At 43.3% G+C, this 18,501-nt stretch overlaps 1 protein-coding gene across 3 annotated transcripts in view; it reads left to right on the top strand.

The window, feature by feature from the left end:
* Nucleotides 1-18,501, top strand: part of CSMD3 (CUB and Sushi multiple domains 3) — a 567,595-nt gene that overhangs the window by 73,190 nt on the left and 475,904 nt on the right. For 2 of the 3 annotated variants that reach the window (XM_088675845.1, XM_088675844.1), the window contains exon 1: nt 15,456-16,119. The exons of the other annotated variant lie outside the window; for it this stretch is intronic. The gene's annotated coding sequence lies outside the window, so the exon portion shown is untranslated. Of the gene's footprint in view, nt 1-15,455; nt 16,120-18,501 lie in introns of those variants that run through there. 3 annotated transcript variants of the gene reach the window in all.

The following is an 18,501-nucleotide window of genomic DNA, read 5'->3' as shown; positions in this document are numbered from 1 at the left end:
TGCAGCGGGTTGAACTAGATGACTCTCAGGGTCACTTCCAACTCTACATTTCTACGATTCTAAGTGACTTTAACATAGCATTGCCCTAGCTAGGAACCTGTACACCTATGTTTATATTGTTTTTAAAGCTTATAGAAATTGTTTTGATTGTTTTTTTAATTGATATTCTATTTTATTTTTACCGTGTACAGTGCTTTGATGATCTCAGGCTGTGATACAATTTATAAATTTGTTTCCTACAGATATTGGCCGCTTTGACCCACTGCCAGTATGCAGCACACAACCACCTGGCCCCACGGAAAAGGCAACCACTACACAACTTTGGCTCAGATAGGGAGGACGCAGCTCTTTGGAGTTTGCACCATTTTATCATATTTCTAAAAACAGCTTCATTGCTCTTGATTTTCAGCTTGAAGGCAGGTCTAGGCAAGCAGTACTGGCATGGAAGCAGTGCTTTTGAATTGCTATTGTGTACTGTACTGACCTTATGTGGTCTAGGATGAGTTTGTATACAGCAACAATAGCTTGCTAAAGTCTTGCAACAATTCAGCACATTGGTAAATATATTCAATTTGTTATGTCACCCATATTTGTTGTCTAGGGTACTAAGGATAAAAGCTGACACTTTGTTGTGACTCCAGTTCAAGAAAAATAGCCCATTAAGTTTTTGCCTTTAAAAAAAAATCAACTGGCATTAGTCGTACAGTTGCATAATGAGTGGATTTTTAGGTTTGGCTGCTAGGGCAGATATTTAGCAAGGACTGTGCTTTTGCTGTGTACCTGAAATCCACCAGATGGAGCTTTTCAATTGCTAAGAGATAGTTCTGCACACTGTCTGCTTCAAAATTTATGGGAGTATTATACTTAATTGTGTAACATCCCACTGTGCAAGCAAATCTGTATAAAGAGTTCAGGACATGCTTTTGAGAAGCTTGGTAGTGATCACTGCATATTTTGTTTTACAGAAGACCGGCAAAAAAAAAAACAAAAAAAAACCACCCGTGCATCATAAGTGATATTGAGGCTAAACTTATTCCTGCAAATTCAGTTCATGCTAATCTTATCAGTGAACATAAAGACATTATCGATTAGCATAATGACATCATGCAGCTGTCACACATACTTTTTAAAGGTAAAGGGACCCCTGATTGTTAGGTCCAGTCGCGGATGACTCTGGGGTTGCGGCACTCATCTCGCTTTACAGACCGAGGGAGCCGGCGTACAGCTTCCGGGTCATGTGGCCAGCATAGAATCATAGAGTTGGAAGAGACCACAAGGGCCATCCAATCCAGGCTAAACATACCCAGCATGACTAAGCCGTTTCTGGTGAACCAGAGCAGCGCACGGAAACGCTGTTTACCTTCCTGTCGGAGCGGTACCTATTTATCTACTTGGACTTTGGCGTGCTTTCGAAGTGCCAGGTTGGCAGGAGCAGGCACTGAACACCAGGAGCTCACCCCATCGCGGGGATTCGAACCGCTGACCTTCCGATCAGCAAGCCCTAGGCTTAGTGGTTTAGACCACAGTGCCACCGCATCCCACATACTTTTTACTTGTTTAATAGATTATTGTGTTTTATTTTTCTGTTGGAAGCCGCCCAGAGTGGCTGGGGAAACCCAGCCAGATGGGCGGGGTATAAATAATGAATTATTATTATTATTATTGTGTATTAATAAAAATAATAGTAGCGTATTTTATACAGTACTATTAATTTTTTAAAATGCTAATATTTTAATAAAAATAGTACTAGCATGCAGTATTTTATATTTATATTTCAACCAGTTTTCGTATAGTTGGACAGAATTACATTGCACTGATTCCAAAAGGATTACATTTGCTGCTTATTTACTTCCTAGCCCAAACTGAGGTGCTGGCTGGGGAAAGGCTGCAGCGCAGGGGCAGATATGTGCTCTGCCTGACGCAGAAGGCTCTCGGTTTGATCCCTGGCCTTCCAGGAAGGGTGGGGGAAAAACCTTTGTGTCCTGATTTGCCATTGGGCTCAGGCTTGGATTGGTAGGTTAAGGTAACTGAGGGGTATGAAGAAGTTGAGATTGATGTGGTGCTGGAGCTGAGGCTGGAGGAAGGAAGTTCTCGTCCTTTCTCTTGATCCAGAAGTTTTGGATGGAGAGGCAAAAATCCCACATCTCCCTTCCTCCCCTTGTGGAGAGCAGGGCCGTCTTTAGTATATGTTCCGCCAGGGTGCAAAGATCCGTCCAGCACTCCCAAATTTAGCTTAGCCCCCAAATTAACTTTTATTATGCTTTTGTCAGACACCACACTTTTTTTAACGAATTCTCTAAACAAATTTGAACTGTAAGTGATGAAATTAAAACACAATTTGCAATGTGTCACGGTCCGGTCGGCGGGCGGTTGAAGCCCTGGCTGAGGATGTCAGGACCAGAGGCAAGATGGTGGTGTAGAAGCAGGAACAGGTGCAGGGCTGAGGGTCCAGCAGCAGGCAGTCACGGGGTCAAGGAGCAAGGCAGAGGCGAAGGTCTGGGAGTCAAGGAGTAAGGCGTCAGCAAGGCAAAGGTCCAAGGGTCGAGGATCAAGGCATCGGCAAGGCGTCCAAGGAGCAAGACGCCAGAGGCAACCAGGCAGGGATAGTGTTGCTGTGGCAAAGAGCTGAAGGGAAATGCTGAGCTTTTATCCCTCCCAGCTCCTGCCACCAGGTGCAGTGAGGTATCAAGTGGCCTCACCTGAGTGACCACTCCTTGCCTCTCCAGCACAAGCTGAGGTCTTCACCTGAGTGGCCACTCCTTGCTTCTCCAGCACAAGCTGATGCAGGCCCCAGTCCTGCAAAGCACTACAGGCCCCAGAGCCTGACTCCTGACCATACTCCTGACACAATGTTTCACTGGGGGCAGCGGCAACTTTGACATGACTAATCTTGTGCGGCTGGCATGCAGCTGGCAGGCAGGTGGCGCAAGATCAGTCGTGTCAAAGGTATTGCTGACTCCGCTGCCGCCTAGCAGCGCAGTACAATACAATACATAATATTTTGTAAGAGTTAGTTTTGCGTGCACGGCGCCGTTGAGAATGACAAGCGCTGTTGTTGACTCATCTGACAAGCACCGCCATTGTGAATGACAAGCGCTGCTGCTGGCGCATCACATCTTTGGTATATGAGCACACAAAGTTAAAAGCCCTTTAGTGAAACAGTAGGTACACATTTCGGTAATACCTAGCTATATACGTATTTTGTTTTTCTAGCTTGATCAAAATTATTTATTATTTCATAACAAGTAGATAGTTAAGAGCTTAGGTGGGTGCCTAAGAGCAGTGGTGGGTGCCTGGCGCCCCCCAGAATTTGGCACCTGGGTGCCCCACACCCCTGGTGACCCTGGGAGAGAGGGAAGTTTCACTGGGAGCTGGGGGCATTGGCCAGCTGTTGGGGGTTGGTGAATGGGTGTCTGAAGGAAGTGTGCAGCCTTGTTGCCCAGAACCTAAAGGTGTATGATGAAGCTGCCTGGCAAACCTCCCTTGGGAGAGCATTCCACAAATAGGGAACCACTGTAGAAAAGGCCCATTCTTGGGTTGCCACCCTCAGGACCTCTTGTGGAGAAAACCTCAGATTATGATTGCAGGGTCCCTGAGGTATTGCAGTCCTGACCCTTATCAAAAGTAGGTATAGGCACCAACACTGGCGCTGTGATCTGTGGTAGGCTTTTATGAACTCTTCACTATTTCAATGTCCTAGTATAGTGTTATTCCAAGGCGTTGTGGGAAATTTAAAATGGTGCATGATCCAGATATTGCTCCCAGATAAACAGATAGATCAGAGAGGCAAAGTGTCAGCAATGTTTAACTCTTCCACAGTTAGGAGAACATGGGCCAAACATTAGCACCCATAGGCCCTGTTAAGACGCGGGCTCCAGAAATTGCCTTAGGTTGCTGGTGTTATGCATTTAGCTGGGTGCTGATGCATTTCATTATTGTATTTAAGTTTAACATTTTGTGTTATCCTCCTCCTCCTCCTCCTCCTCCTCCTCCTCCTCCTCCTCCTCCTCCTCCTCCTCCTCCTCCTCCTCCTCCTCTTGTTTTTATGTCTGTAAGCACAGTTGGGTGGGCATAGCCTGGAAAAGCAGCCTATTTCCACCCCCCCCCCAAGTAAATAAATGAGGGCCTATTTCCTCTCCTTATTGGTTACATTACCATAGATACTGAAATGTATGCAAAATAATTGCAACACATGTTTTTTAAAATGCATTTATTTTGCAACTTGTTATTTAATGCATGCAAAAGCAAACAGTTGCACCTAGCTGAGAATCAGCCCACTGAAATACCTTTGCATATTTCCCATGGAATCTGAAGGCTTGCCCCCAACTGAGTCTTGAATGAAATTATTCTGAAGATGCGAAGGTGGTGTGATACACAATTGTAATGCTACATGCAAAACATTCCATGCCAAAATCAATAGCAAGCCAGCAGAGAGAGAAACAACACAGGGTGCACATTCGTGCAAAAGAATTGCATGAATTTAAAAAGAGCAAGTGCTTTGTTCCAGCCCCATGTCGGAGAAGTTCTTCATATATCCGGATGCACAATGGGGTATGCTACTCACAAATGTGTTAAACTGTGCTGGATTGGCTCCACAGAGAAACAGCAGGAGCTTGCAGATGATTCTGTTTAGTGGCATAATTTTTGTACCAGTAAGTACTCCCGTGAGAATGTTGTGATGGAATCGAGCAGGACTTCAGATTCCTAAGTGGGATCTGATGAACACATTGGTCTGGGCAGAGTGGATAATGTAAGACCACTTTCGAAGCTCAGATAATCAAATTCCTCTTCTATGCCTAATTGCCAAAGGAGACAAGGTGTATCCACTCACCCACTGCATAAACAACAGCACTCACAGCCTGAAAATTGGAAATATAGGGAATGGTCCCAGATCTATTCTTCTCCTGTCTTCTACTTTATAGAATAGGCATAGCAGGCGATGCCACTGTGTGTGCGTTTGGATGAACAAGCGTGCTTGCTTAGAGCTCAAACCTGAGCACTCTGAATGTGCATAAAATAATACAAATGACCCTATTTCAAATAGAGGTGCCTTTACAGGCATGTGAACGTCTGGGAAAAAGTTTGGAGGGGTTAGTGTGAGGGGGGAAGATAAGGAAACCTTGCCCAGAGGCTGAATTCACCCTTACTGAAAAGCATGTTGGAGCAGTGGTAAAAATTTGTTGAGTAAAGCAAAACATTTTCCAGAATCAAGTGGAATAAATCATAAATAATATAATAAAGTGCACTTGAATACTTTCTTATTTGGTGTAAATGCCTGGAGGCAGTGCAGAAGGCAAGAGAGATATTCCAGTAGTGCTGATGAAAGCAGCTCCCTACTCTGAACTGGAGGGGAAAAACTAGAGGCAAGGGTTGTAAAGTAGTTTTAGTAAGTTACTGACATGGAATATGTGCCTCAGTCCCAAGCAAGTTGCAGTTCAGTTACACGCTGAGCATAAGAAATTTCTCATCAAATGTCCACATTTCTGTGTTCAGAGTAGACTGATACTCTATTGGTCCCCTGTTGAAGTGGGATACTTGACCTCTCTTCCAGTATGCCACCTGTTTGTTTTAACCTGGATAATACAGTGGTACCTCGGTTTATGAACACAATTGGTTCAGGAAGTCTGTTCATAAACTGAAGCATTCATAAACTGAAGTGAACTTTCCCAATGAAAGTAATGGAAAGTGGATTAATCTGTTCCAGACGGTCCGTGGAGTACTTAAACTGAAGCGTTCATAAACTGAAGCAAACTTTCCCATTGAAAGTAATGGAAAGTGGATTAATCCGTTCCAGACGGGTCTGCGGAGTACTCAACCTGAAGTGTATTTAACCCGAAGCATGGGTGTAATTGGTTCTGGAAGTCTGTTCATAAACTGAAGCGTTCATAAACTGAAGCGAACTTTCCCATTGAAAGTAATGGAAAGTGGATTAATCCGTTCCAGACGGGTCTGCGGAGTACTCAACCTGAAGTGTACTTAAACCGAAGCATGGGTGTAATTGGTTCTGGAAGTCTGTTCATAAACTGAAGCGTTCATAAACTGAAGCGAACTTTCCCATTGAAAGTAATGGAAAGTGAATTAATCTGTTCCAGATGGGTCCGCGGCGTTCATAAACCAAAAATTTGTAAACCGAGGTGTTCATAAAACAAGATTCCACTGTACCACAATTGAAGATCCATGTCTGGTGTTTGGAACAGCTTTTGATTTGAACGCTTAAAATCTGGAAATGGGAACAGATTGGTTACTTAGGCAAATGATTTATCCTCTCTAACAAGGCTTTCCCTGATGTCATTTGACAGATCTCCAGCTTATATTGCTCAGCTTTGTTCAAGAGCCTGGGGTAGCAATATGCCCAAGAGAGAGAGAAATATACACAGGAAAGACGGGAACAGATTGGCTAGGGTATCATGATCCCAGGCTGCCTCCACCCATGAAGGTAGTTCACCAGGTCTTATGCTGCTTCACGTGGAAGCTCAAGGATGTGGTCATAGTCTGAAAGCAAACCAGGCCAGCATGAGACCTCGATGAGTCATGTGACAGCAGTGGAAGGCAGACGGATGGGAAACACTGGCAAAACTAATCTTATTTTTTAAGCTGTTTATTCAAGGAATTTATAACCCACCCATCACCACATGGTCTCAGAGTGTGGGATGAGTTTTGGATATGCCAAGATATGTGATAGAAGCCTTGACATTTACATGGCCGTGTGTAGACCTACACACAGAGTTGGCAGATTTGTTTTTCTAGAGGGGGGAAACAAACTCGTTATTTGCGCTGGGGGAAGAGCAGTGAAAGCCCTGAGTGTTAAGGTCTAAAAATCGTGGCAGAGTTTCGATTGGTCTAGGTAGCAAATAGTAGAAAAGGCCTTCTGTATGTGGTTTCCTTCATTTTCGCTTTTTCGCGTGATAACGTCAGCCCGCATTTGATTGCTCTAAACACCTAAAGCTGTCCTCATGGGAACAGCTTATCACAGATCATTTGCTCATCTCTGCTGCTGTTAACCTTACAATGTTAGGTAAACCAGGAGGGGATTAGACACGTTTGCTATCACATAAACAGATTTTGTAAACTGGCTTGCTGATATATATTTGTACAGTGTTTGAACTGTTGCAAACCGCCACTGGGAGATTACAGGCAACAAATCTAAAATGCACTTTTGAAAGGCTAGCCGAACCATCCTCACCAAGGTCACAATCCCCTGGGAAATTCTCTTGCTTAGTTTCCATTTAAATGACACACACAAAAACAATCTGTATCTATTTAAAGTATTTCTTGATTTGATATAGATTATTTAACATATTATTAGAGAATATTTAATGCAGATTAATCTTACAAATTGGCTGACTGAGTGGCAATTTGAATCCAAACCTGTTCGCCTTCTCTTGAAGTTCCTCAGACGTTTCAGCTGAAGAAAGTTTTCCCAATCCATGCTGAGTTTGCATGCTGCAATTACCTAAGGCTGAGCATAATCCCCCATTAACTTTGTTACTACGTTTGTCAAAACTAATACAGTGGTACCTCGGGTTACAAACACTTCAGGTTACAGACTCCGCTAACCTGGAAGTAGTAACTTGGTTTAAGAACTTTACCTCAGGATGAGAACAGAAATCGTGTGGTGGCGGCGCAGCAGCAGCGGGACTCCCCATTAAGCTAAAGTGGTACCTCAGGTTAAGAATGGTTTCAGGTTAAGTTTGTAACCAGAGGTACCACTGTAATGCTTCTAGGGAAGGGGAGACCTCCCAGGGTGAGATACCGGGGGGGGGGGACAGGGGAGGAAAGCTCCCAGGTGATTGCTGGGAAGGTCAGCCACTTTCTTTCAGACAAAGGTTAGCAGCCATCCCCAAACTTCGGCCCACCAGATGTTTTGGACTACAATTCCCATCTTCCCTGACCACTGGTCCTGTTAGCTAAGGATCATGGGAGTTGTAGGCCAAAACATCTGGAGGGCTGCAGTTTGGGGATGCCTTTGAGAGAGGACTCTCCCTATGCTTCTCTCTTTTTTTCTGTTTTTGTTTAGATTAGCTTTCTTTATATTATTGAATTATGAAAAGCTTTAATAATATTGCTTCTCTAGAATTCCTCTAAAACCTTTCTGCAGAAGAAATGCAGTCACCTTTTTTATTCAGATGAACCTTTGGTGGCAACAATGCTTGTTGACTTGGAAATCTGTTCTACTGAGTTTGGTGGCATTTACTCTCATAGAAAATGTGTGCAGAGGATTTGCAGTCTAAATTGGATACCATCTCTTCTAACATATTCACTTATTAATTTCTATAACGTTAATTGCATGCATAGGTTAAGCACATATTTTCTCTATTCTACATCCATATTCATATGAGGCAACCTTACTCTGCTAATCTATAGTATTTCAATTTAACTTTGGTTGTGCACCAAAATTGTTTTTAATCCAGTTCTATTGTATCTTTATTTTCCCCTGGCATTGATTAGCCATTAAAAACAAATAAATAAATTCACTCATTTTCACAAACTAACCATAGCCAAGCAATGCAACTGCTAGAAGAGGAGGAGGAGGAGGAGTAGGAGTAGGAGTTTTGGATTTGATATCCCGCTTTATCACTACCCGAAGGAGTCTCAAAGCGGCTAACAATCTCCTTTCCCTTCCTCCCCCAAAAGAAACACTCTGTGAGGTGAGTGATGCTGAGAGATTTCAGAGAAGTGTGACTGGCCCAAGGTCACCCAGCAGCTGCATGTGGAGGAGCGGAGACACGAACCCAGTTCACCAGATTACGAGTCCACCGCTCTTAACCACTACACCACACTGGCTCTCAGAGTAATTCCACTGCCATGTTTTAAATTAAACATTTCAATGAGGTTCAGTGTCACATTTAAAATTTGTCTGAGAAGTCAATACCGAGTAATAATGTAGATGCCAGATGATCCTTGTGTTTTTAACAGCACCAACCGCTCTTCATAGGCTCAGAACTGGCTTTATACTGCCCTCCAGTGGTGGATATATTCAGTATTAAAAGGAAGAAGCATTCCTGGTCAAGCCAAGTTTCAGAAGAAGTGAGATCATGAAGCAGATAGAGGCACGTTGTTTCATTTGCTCACATCTGGACAGGGTGAGCTAAGAGACTTGCCACAAATGCAACATTTACTGGAAAAATCGTGAAAGGGCAACATTTTGTTTCATCTAATAATTAAAGAAGCACCATGATAAAACCTCAAGACGTGGCATTAAGTTCATAGCAAAGGATGGCCCTGTAAAACAGTGCAAACAATACAGCAAAGGGAATAGAATAACCCAGTGGGCTCTGGGAGTTATGTTTCCCCTTTGCACACTTACATAATCTTTTTTTTTGGGGGGGGATCATTGTAGCAGCCTGTTATACATTTATTACAGCCAGGAACATTTATTTATTTAAAAATAAATTAATAGTAATGATGCACTTTAATTAGTCCAAGGATTTCCAGAGCAGCTTACAGTGTAAACACAGAATTGTGTTTGTAGAATATAAGCTTCATTTGCGAACATACATACTGTACATATATTCATCATAACCAATTAATGGATGGGTTTTTTTTGCTTGCATCAGATTCATTGTTGCCATCTGGCTAGCTCCTATTTACTTTTAGACAGCGCTGGAAATTTACAGACACAGTAAATCTCATTGCATGCAACTGGGCTTCTTCTCTATCATTATCTCTAACCCAGTATGTTATGCTATGCAAAGAGCAGAACCATAAGGGTGTGGGTTGGGGTTGAAAATAGAACAGCATCTTGGTGGCGAATAGAAAGGCTACCCATTTCTGATGACGCCAAGGTGATGTATTCTCTGATTTCAACACTTGGAACTGGACTTGTAAACGTGACTGATGCCAAATGTGGATTAGATTTGAGGTGAAATGTGTGGTTTTTCCAATGCAACACTGAATTTCAGGTAGACTTTATGCAATCTGTGTTGCACCTCTTGGGACTTTGGGCAAACCGTTTCTGCATAAACAGCAGATTCATTTATTTCACAGGGCATCGTGGTCTTCGTAGTCATATGCTGCAGGCAAAATCCTAGAAAGTCCATGGTGCTGTGTGAAGGGAGTCCAAATTATGCATGCAAAAACCTTCCGGAGACTGTTAATGAATTGCCAATACAGGAAGAGGGCCCGTGCAAATGTAGCCAACCAGAAGTCAGCTTTTCTATCAGGCTTTCATGTAGAATTCCTCCTGGTGGTTCCACACATTCATTGAAAATTATTGCTGTCTGGTTCAAACCTCAACATTAACCTTCTCAAGACTTACTAAACCATGACATCCCCCTTATATTCAAAGCTTTCCGAACTAGTAGCTACAGGGACCAAATGCAGCCTTCTTTCTATCTGATTGCCAGGATTCTGTCTAGTCAATGGCTCCTTCCAAAATTTCTGCCTAGGCCATGGCTCTCACCACCCCTGTTTTGCACACTCCTTAAGAACTTCTGGGTGGCTGGAATGTGTCATTGAGCTGTGATAATGCCCCTTGCTTGTCTGGATGGAGGATAAATGTTTGTGGGGAGTTGGAAAGAAGCTTATTCTACAGATACGAATTAATATTTTGGCTATGACTGTTGGAAGTTGCAGCTTGAAACATCTGCAGGGCAGCAGCTTGGGAAAGGCTGCTGTACTGTATTTCGGAATCTGAGGAGTTTCCTGTTCTTTTCCATTTCAATGCATTTCAGCATGTTTAAAGCAAGTAAATATTACGGGGAGGTTGCAGGAAAATACATGACAGGCAGCTCATGTCTTCAGGATTGTTAGGCACCCAAGATTCATTAGGGGCCTGTCGGCAGATTTAAATCCCAACTTCTAAAGGCAAACTGTCTCTAGCCACCCGACAAAATGCAATAACTCTCAGAAATGCAGTGCCTGGAGTATCTTTAGGCTACAATGAAATGGGAATGATTAAGAATAAATAAAAGGTCAGTGCAGAGCAATGCAATTCCTGTGTATAATTTTGTGACGAGTAGGCTGGGGCTGGGATTTTTAAAAAAGGAAACCACTTCTGTAGTGTCCTCAGAGCTTTTTAAAGCCATGGCATAATGTCATGTGAAAGCAGGGGTGCCAACGTGAATGAAATATTGGGGCGGGGGGAGGCAGGTAAGCCCCACCCCACAGAAATTGATGACAAGATGTGGTACACAACACACCATTTGAATGGCAGTGCCCATTAACTGGGAGAGGGGAAGGGGTAGGGCAGCTCAAATATTTTAGGGGGGGGGGACCTTGGCCCTTAGAAGTTGGCTCCTATGTTTGAAAGGAATGTTAAGTTGGTTGGTAGCATGACTCAGGAAAACGAAATGGCTAACTGATGTGTGTGTATGTGTTTGTTGTACTTTAAAAAAAATGCTGGCCACTATTCTCCAAGTTTTATATTGTGTTGCCAGCAACCCTTGTTTCCTTGTAGAGAGAGAATTCATGTACCACTAGTCAGAGTGAGGCAGCTACATTACGGAGCAGGTTTGGATATCATGAAAGGGCAGCAAATCATTAGCTATTTCACCTCTTATTCTATTTTTGCAACTGGGTGGGGAGAGGTGATTGTGGGGTTTTTAGTCTCAAGTGCCAAAAAACTTGACCTGCCTTGGGTACAATGCACCTGGGCTAGCATGGGACAAAATGCCCTGGGCTAGCAATATTTGGGGTCACGAAGAGTCAGACACAACTAAACGACTAAACAACAACAAAGCAATATTTAGCAACATAATTCATTAGCCAAACTTCTTCACCTACATTGTCATGGCGCATTCCATCTATGTGCATTTGATCTTTTAATCCCCTCTTTTATTTTTTGTACATATCTGCCAAACTCCCATCTAAGTACAGTGTGCCATTTTAAAAAGTGGGAAATGTCATTGTGATGTTTTGCTTTTGATGGAAAAAAATAGGTGGTGGAGGAGCAGAGTGACTATAGCTGTGAAGCAGAAAGCCCCAAATTTGAATCTTGCGCTTTCCCGTGAACTTATAAGATAACACTGATGGGAGAAACTGCCTCACCATCTCATCCACCATAATAAATAGGATGATTTGGCCTAGGAACTGAGAGAACAGGGATCTCTGCTCAGTGATGAAGTTCACTGGCTGACCTTGGACCAGTGACAGTCTCTCAGCCTTACCTACCTCACAAGCAGGACAAAATGGGAAGTATTCTATTTTTTGACAAATGATTCACTAGTATTGTCTATTTTAGGGTGAATCTTTACCTGATGTATGAAGAACTAGTTATAACTGCTTTTCTGTTAGGCTAGGATTCTCTAAAAATGCTGTGTTACCATCCAGACTTGAGGGAGAGTGATATAAATCAAAACAGCAATATAATGATGGCAGAACCTATTGCCTTCCAGATGTTGGGCTCCAGTTGCGTGTGGAGACCCTAGAACCTAGGCCTAGGAATAAATTCAGACATGACTCATATTTTTGGTTTGGTTTTTGGCAGAAATTAGGCCACAACTTCATTGTTTACAAATCAAGTGAGTGGTTGCATAGGCTCTGGTTCCCAAAGCTACCTAGGTAGCACTGACTCAAGGCACCCATGAGTCACACCTGGGACGGGGAACTCATCTGGCAGGGCCAGCCAGACCCTGATTCCCCACATGTGCTCAGACACTGGATAGGGCACCCACTGGGGAATACCAACCATTGGTCAAATGGATACCTGTTTTGATAGGGTGATAAGGTCTCATTCCACCCCTATCAGCATGAACCAGAGCCTATTGTGATGATTTGCTATGCGGCAGGCAAAACCCAAATGGCACAGCCAATCAGCCAAGTGGAGAAAATTCCTGCCGTGCCCCTGCAACAACGGCAGATGACACACAACAGCACAGCAAGGTCAAGCGAAGACCTAAAATTAAGGAGAGGAGGGTGGGTGTTTCGATGCGCAGAGCTGGAGAAGAAGGACCCTCCCGACACGCGCTGCACTTAAATAGTGGGCCATCCGGATCGTCTGATTGACAAGCCCACAGCCAATTACGTTCCCTCCCGGTGGCCCACCAATGAGTGTTGTGGCTGCTCCTACTGTCCCCGCCCCAACACAGCCCTGGTTGCCCGGATTCCACCGCAACACGCCCCCTTCCTTACAGGAGGAGACGATCTCCCATCAGCCCCAGCCAGCATGGTTAATGGTAAAGGATGATGGGATCTGTAGGCCTGCAACATCTGGGGAGCCAAAGGTTCCCCATCCCAGATATACTTCTTGTTGATAGGCAGGGCTGGATTTAGGTTTGATGAGGCCCTAAGCTTCTGAAGGTAATGGGGTCCTTTATATAGCAGGCGGGGCCCATTACTTACATCACAGGAGCCTACACAACACAAAACACTGTTGCTGTATGTAAGTTTTATTTTATTTGTTTTTTTATCTTATTTTTTGGGGGGGAAATTCCTTTAAATTTTTTGGGGCCCCCAAGAGAGTGGGGCCCTAAGCTATAGCTCGTTTTGCTTATACAGTATGTAAATCCGGCACTGTTCATAGGTTATTAGCAATGTAATAGCAATGTAGCTTGACTTAACTTGCAGATGGTTAGATAAGAATATTTGCTCAAAAATTCCAATTTGACGTGCTTTTTAGATTAGTTTGGATGCAATTTGCATTGGGTTCTTTGTGACCATTGATTCTGCAGATGTGTGAAGTAGCACTGGTGTTTGCTCTAGCTGTAGACAGCTGTAGCGTGGGTGGAGGAGAAATGCACGCAGCTGGTGGTGTTTTGGAAGTTTTTTAACAGCAGCTGTTTACATGGCTGAACAAGCTAGTTGGTTTAAAACAGGAAAGTGGCGTTGCAGTTTCACAAGGTGATTTTCCTTGGTTGTAACTTTAAAAATACATCTGGATGCTTTATATTACTGTGATGGCTGTCTAATAGTGTATCAACAAGCTATGGAAATATAAATCATACTAATTTCAAACTCAGTGGGTTACTGTAGCAGGATTGTAGCCCAAACCAGGCCTGTGTGAAACAAAAGGGGTTGATTTAGCGCACTTAAAGGAAACCCAAAATATGTTTTTCGGGGAAAACAATTTTTTCCCATCTCCCCCCCCCCACGCAAAAATAGAAGTCCAATGAGGACTTAGCATGCTCAGTGACCACAAGAAACAGAAAACTGGGAGAGGAGGATGGAAGGCGCATCCTGAAAGATGGTATGGCTATGATACTAAACGGGATCATCACACACTGCAACAGTTTGTTGCAGTCCGACTTGCCCTCTTCTATTTCCTTATTTGTCTTCCTGTGTTAACACAAGTTGTCGACAGACCTGTACCAATGTTCCGTGAACAAACAGAAGAGGAAGGAATTGGGCCTACGCCATTGCTGATTGGACATTCATTTCTGTTTCTCCATATGTCGTCCAAGGATTTGCTAATTTGTCATGTGTCAGAAACATTAATCTTGCTCACTGATTCTTTAGTACGTTAACTGATGCTGCTTTCTACACTAAGTTTCTCAGTGGTGCTTAAGATTCAGAGGGATGGGATCATATTTACCTGTAGTTTCACTTTAATTTTTCTGACATCCTGGGACTGGTAGGATTGCCAGTCATAGTTAAGTGCCCCGCTTTCTAGCAATCCTTAGGCATTTTTGCAGGTAGCCAGATGGAACATTCCAGAGTATTTCAATGCCTCCCATCTTCATCAGCTGTAGCAGTTACTGAAAATGTGAGAAGAGGTTAGTAACTTCAATAGACAGTAAATCAAGCAGTAACTGTAAATGACAGTCACCATACAGGACAACCATCAGCAGCCTGCTACTGTGCTTGCTTTGACACAGGGGTGCTTCAGGAAATCAATCTTTGTGAACTGAATTCCAATGCAAACTGAGGCTGGATCGAGACACATTAAATACGCGATTCAGTTAAACATGTAAACTTCATACAGGGAAATCCCGTTGGTGAAAGACAGGACTCCTCAGCACCTTCTGGTGTTGCAGTGTTATAACGCATAAAGGTAAAGGTAATGGGGCCCCTGATAGTTAAGTCCACTCAGGAACAACTCTGGGCTTGCGGCGCTCATCTCGCTTTACAGGCCGAGGGAGCCGGTGTTTGTCCACTCCGCGGACAGTTTTCTGGGTCATGTGGCCAGCATGACTAAGCTGCTTCTGGTGCAACGGAACACCGACACCAGAGCAGCATATGGAAACACCGTTTACCTTCCCAGCAGAGTAGTGCCTATTAATCTACTTGCACTTTTGGGCTGCTTTCGAACTGCTAGGTTGGCAGGAGATGGGACCGAGCAACGGGAACTCACCCCGTCACGAGGATTCGAACCGCCGACCTTTTGATTGGCAAGCTCAAGGCTCAGTGGTTTAGACCACAGCACTACCCGCGTCCCTGTTATAACACATAGAAAGCACTTTATCTTTACAAATGTAGCTGAGTCCTGACTGATCTGCACCTCCCATGCTAATGTGTGGATCCACCAGCATTTGCACACTCTGAATATTCCAGCATCGCTCTTGACACAATAAATGTGAGGAGTAACAAGTAACCAAAGAGTTAACTGTGTACTGTCCACCTGACCACTGAGGAAGATATCATGTTACAGAATGTACTGGAAGTGTTTCTTTGTGTATCAGTTGGTTTCGTTTTTGCCTGGGAGACGGTCGCAAGATGTCTGCGAGCTCACCAGGTTGTTTGTTGTTTTCTCTCTAAAATAAACTTCAGTAGTTATTAGAACACCTTGGACTCTGTGTGTTCTCAAGAGGCTTTTTATCCAATGGCTATACAAGTTTCCGCTGTGTGTGAGAAGAAGAAGAAGGCTCTGCTGTATGTTTTACTGCCAGCCCGGGTCTACGGAGCAGAGGCGCTAGAGAAAGTGTGTCGGGCGGTAATTAGTGGCTCCTCATTGAGTCATAAATACCTCAAAGGAGTCCTATATTCGTCACAATAAATGTATCGAAATGTGCCTTACATGTGTCTTTTGAGATACAGTGGTATCTTGTTTTGAGTCCCGGATCTGTTCTGGAGCCCCAGACGCTTGACAAAGCGCCACTCTGCGCAAGCCCGCGGAACGGTTTGCTCTTCTGCGCATGCGCAAGCAGCAAACCTGGAAGTAACTCGTTCCGGTACTTCCGGGTTTACCGTGGACATCTGCTGAAATGGACACTGGAGGGGGTGGACTTATACAGAAGTACCACTGTATGTATATTTTTAGGGGGGAGTTTTAAAATTTAAATATGCACTTTATTGCAGATTGTCATTTGGATTTTTTTTCCAGAAAAAAAAAGATGTAGAAAGGGGACTAACATCCTCCTTGTTGTCCTTTCACTGGCAGGTGAAGACTTTCTTATTAGCAGACTTTTGGAATTAGGTTACGACTTAGGAGGTCCCAAATATATAAGGTTCCCTTTGAGCCTTCCCATGGCTGGAATCAACACAGGTCTCTGGTTCCCTGTTTCCCCATCTTGCTGAACTCCCTGGTATATTCACTTTGGACTTTTTCTTGACTTTGCTCATGTTTTGAACCTAGACTGATACTCTGTGCTTGGCCTTGGCTTGTTGAGGCCTTAGACCCCAAGGGCAATCTGTGGAGCATGACAGATGTTTTGAGGCAGGAGGGAAAGCTAACAATCAAACGTGTTTTGTTTTGTTTTTTAAAAAATGTGAAAATCCCTGCGGTGTGGTATGTGACGAACCTCTACTCTCTATTACTAACAGTTTGCTGAAGGAATTCAGTTGAGAATCAAACAAACCTCTATTCCCTCTTTCTCCCAAATAAACTCCCTGTTTATCTATGGGTTTGTTAGTACATAGAGTTCAATTCCAGCTTCATAGTTGACGTGGCCATATATCTTCAGAAACTCTAGGCTGATTTGAAGGAATAATCTTGTGTCCACAGTAAGGGTTTCCCTCTCAACTCAGGTTCCCCTCAGCCGCTGTTTCTCTCCACACTTTGGCTACTTTGTGGCACCCTTTTCCTTCCCTTGCCTCCTCTGTGCGTGACCTTGAGATACAAAACTATCCACCTGTCCCTCAGGTATAGTATTGTCTCCACTCTTCAGTCACCACCTTTTTGAGTTTAGATATATATCGCTGGATCAATGAAGACCGTCCTTTTATTGTTTTTGACACAACATAAATGTAATTTTTATTTACTGGAGAACTTACAACTCTTTATCTTTCCATTTGCTTAAACTCTTAGTTCATATTATTACTTAAAGCTGTAAAACTAGTACATTAGAATTAGCCCAGCACCACACTCAACCTCCCACTCTCCTGCTCTTTTTTTGTTTTCACTCCCTCCAACTGTCATAACTGCTCTTTTTTCCTCATAGAATGTCCATAACCCCGCCCCCACAAGCACGTGCTGTCACTCAAGGTAGGAGATGTATTAACCCTTATACATCCAGGTTGTAACCAAATATATCATCTTAGGGTTATTTCGTTACATGGTACAAGTGATATTGACATATAAGGCATTGCATAGCTTCGGAACTCAGTGACATCAGTAGCTTTCGGAAGCGATCAACACCTGTGACCTCTTCCACTGATACCTGCTGAGATTATATATGCACTCTAAAGAAAATAGTTGCAGTTTAATAAGCTAATGTTTTTTTCTTAAATATTTCAGCAGTTCTGGGTCTGCTGCCACATATTCCACAGAGACTAGAGCATTTATACTGAACCTTGTATTATGCTTAGTACCTTGATTTCTGTTTTCAGAAAGTAATGTTTCTCATATGATAGAAAATTGGCATTAGACAGTTTTTTTCACTTCCTGTGAATGGTTTTTGTAATGAAGGCTTCTGACAATGAAATCTAAAAGTGCACAATAGAATTAAGATACGAAAGGAGCTCTTTCCCTGTGATGCAATCCTCCACAGATGAAGAATGCACTGGAACAGTTTGGGCCTGTTTGGGTATTTTGTTTCCCTCATTGCAACTGTCTCAACTTTCTGGCAGATAAAACTAAAACTAAACTAAACTAGGCAGAGAGGGTGGATGAGAGTCCTCCCCCTCCCCTTACACAATCCAAAGAGTGAGGTATTCTGGTAAAGGGGTCCAGAAGGGGGGTTCTGTCCAAACATCCAGATGGGAATAGACAGGCCACAGACCCCCCACCCTCCTAATGGTGTCCTAATTTGCCACCCTGATTTGATGCACATCATAGGGCGAACCATAATCTGAGATTGACCCTAATGTAACAATCAACCAGCAGACCAGGTTGGTTAATTTGAGACACAAATCCAAGGCCTGGAGCCAAGACCTCCTAATATCTGTAATCAATAAAGTTGTGGTTAATTTAACCCAAGTATCTTGTCCTATCATTACTATTTTGTGCACCATCAACCTCAGTGCCCATGGTCTCACGGCTCCCGGGTCTACAATGGACTCTTAAGTGCCCTCATTGTTTGTATTTTATGTTTGTATACTCTCTTAGTGCACTTATACTTGCTGTGGTTGTCAAGAAATTAATGAGATATGAAATCTCATTAGATTGTAGTACTCATGATAGAAAATGCTGGAAGAGGTAATGTGTGTCCGAACAGTTTATAATGAACCTTGCCTCTCCAAAGTTTA

Source organism: Zootoca vivipara, chromosome 8 (genome assembly GCF_965207765.1).
Source record: "Zootoca vivipara chromosome 8, rZooViv2.hap1.1, whole genome shotgun sequence".
NCBI lineage: Eukaryota > Metazoa > Chordata > Lepidosauria > Squamata > Lacertidae > Zootoca > Zootoca vivipara.
This window is presented reverse-complemented; position numbering and strand designations above follow the sequence as displayed.